Source organism: Myotis brandtii, unplaced genomic scaffold (genome assembly GCF_000412655.1).
Source record: "Myotis brandtii unplaced genomic scaffold, ASM41265v1 scaffold1533, whole genome shotgun sequence".
Taxonomy (NCBI): Eukaryota; Metazoa; Chordata; class Mammalia; order Chiroptera; family Vespertilionidae; genus Myotis; species Myotis brandtii.
Genome location: NW_005355554.1, coordinates 103,251 through 105,463, shown reverse-complemented (window position 1 = coordinate 105,463; position 2,213 = coordinate 103,251). Strand labels below are relative to the sequence as shown.

At 49.9% G+C, this 2,213-nt stretch overlaps 1 protein-coding gene across 2 annotated transcripts in view; it reads left to right on the top strand.

Annotated features, from left to right (window-relative positions):
• The first annotated feature begins 1,086 nt into the window (after positions 1-1,086).
• The window catches only part of LOC102255456 (GTPase IMAP family member 5), a 10,035-nt gene continuing 8,908 nt past the window's right edge, over positions 1,087-2,213 (top strand). Inside the window, exon 1 of one of the 2 annotated variants that reach the window (XM_005861537.2) lies at positions 1,087-1,170. The gene's annotated coding sequence lies outside the window, so the exon portion shown is untranslated. The remainder of the gene's footprint in view (positions 1,171-2,213) is intronic. The other variant, XM_014535868.1, reaches the window with a different exon arrangement.

Here is a 2,213-nt window from a genome sequence, read left to right as displayed (position 1 = left end):
AATGGTGATGTTGACCTTCCCATACTCCTCTATATACGAGGTTCCTGGTTACGGACTTCTGACCATTTCTAGCCGGTGCTAGAAAGTCTGAACTTTCTAGCACCGGCATCTTCTTATTATAAAACAACTGCAATCCACCATTCCATCTAGTAGTGTTCTTTCAGGCTGTGGCTGAGAGGACTTTTTCCCCCTAAGTACAGGTTAGGCCCTCTGACCTCACTTATGTAAATCTGGTGGTTTGATGCTATAAATCAATTTCCTGTTTAATAATCAGAATAAAACAGCACCTATAAGAAGAGCTTCCTTGATTTGCAAATATTCCAAATAAAACTATTGGAATTGACCAACAGAATGTGGGAGCCTAAGCCCATATTGTGTTCTCCATCTCACTTTGCAAGGTAATGTTCTGTGTTCGCTGCTACAGCCTTAAATTTGTGGTAGTTGACAAATAGAGGAACGACAGCCCTCCCCCCAGGTGCCCATACATAACACTCCAGTCCTTATGAGCCCCCCAGGCTGCTCTGTCCAATGGCAGAGAGGGGGCAGCCAGCATCTGCGGCTGGGGAGCCCATCAAAGTTGTGTCCTTAGAGTTGGTCTTCCAGGCCCTCTGTGGGGCCTGTCTGTCCCTAGTGAGCAGGAACATTCTAGAAGCAGAGCCTGAGAAGGGCATGGGGAGTAGGGCTAGGCAGGTCATCCTGGGAAGGGTGCTGAGGAGAGTGTTGGGGAGGGGGTGCCCCGTGGGAACTCCTATGTCACAGGGGCTGTTTCTGGTGGAGGAGGGAGGTCAGTCACTGCCTTCATAGGCTCTTCCTCCACATAGTGCTTATTTTAACAAACCATAAAAAGGAAATGGGAGGTGCCTGGCAGCTGGCAGGCTCTGACAGGAAGCGTCCCATAAGGGGACAAGCACGCGGCCCCTCGCTGGTTGCTGGGTCCTGTTTACAGCAGTTTCCACCCATCCGGAGGACCTGCTCCTGGCTTGGGGGCCACACGCCTTTCTTCTTCATTCGCAGCAGCTGTGTCCTGGAACATTCGACCTCCAGACCACTCTAGTTCAACTGCATCCGCCTGGCTTCCTCTGAGTCCACTGCCTGCAAGAGCTCATACTCCTCCAGGCCACCCAGTGCCTTCCCCAGGCCACCCAGCACCTGGCGGCTGCACCCCACCAGGTAAGGGGAGGCAGGGGAGGGTCCCGGCACCCTGGGAGTCTGAGATCCCACAGCCTAGTCAGAGCCACTCATTGCTGGTGTGACCTCACACAGGTTACCCTACTTCTGGGCTCACCCATGGGTGAAAGGGGACTATGATGGTGGCGCTGGGGGCAGCACCGGGTTTATTGTGGGGGAAACAGACCTGGGAACCACTCGCCCTGAGCCCACAGCCCAGCACATTCCACGGCACTTGGGGCTTCCAGCTAATTGCCTACTGCCTATTGGATCTTCATGGAGTCTCACAAGGTTTCACGCAGCTTCGGGAATATTCTCATCCCACTTGATGGATGAGAAAACTGAGCTTCCCCAGGTGCCCAGCTTGGGGGCAGGGGGTATGCTTCTCAGTTTCTCTCTCTTAACTTCTTAACCTTGCTCCACTGCGCACCTGCTTCACAGGAGACCCCTGAGTACACATTGTCTCATGACCTTGTCCTTCTGGAAACCACTCCATTCTCCCCCAATAGCACACACCTTTCCTCTGACATGACGTAGGACCCGGCTGCATGGCAAACAGACTCATATTCAGGCACAAGGACAATCCCTCTGTCTGCCGAACCTTATGTGACAGAGGTATCCAGAAATCACAAGAACTAAACTACAAAACAAGGGAAATATAATGCCAGGAAATATGGGGACTGTGGCAGATGAGTGAAGGAGACACTTATGAGTGGCAGATAAGAAATAGTTTGATTTTCCTCAAACAAGCAGGAGGGAGCCTGCTTTCTCATGGTTTCATACAATAAGGTATCATCATGATAAAATCAGGCTCTTGTAATTTTAAAATCATTATAAAACCAAGATACATTATATTCATTTCCTTCAACCCCCTGCCTGAACTAGACCCTCCTATTGTCCTACCAATGCTGTTACAACTTCAGCTTGCACACTGCATGCTACTCTCTGATGATACCTGGCCCCATTTTGGAGATTACAATTTTCCTTTTAGAGAAGGAATTTGCCTCCATTCTGGTTTTTTTTTTTTTTCAAATATATTTCTTTCT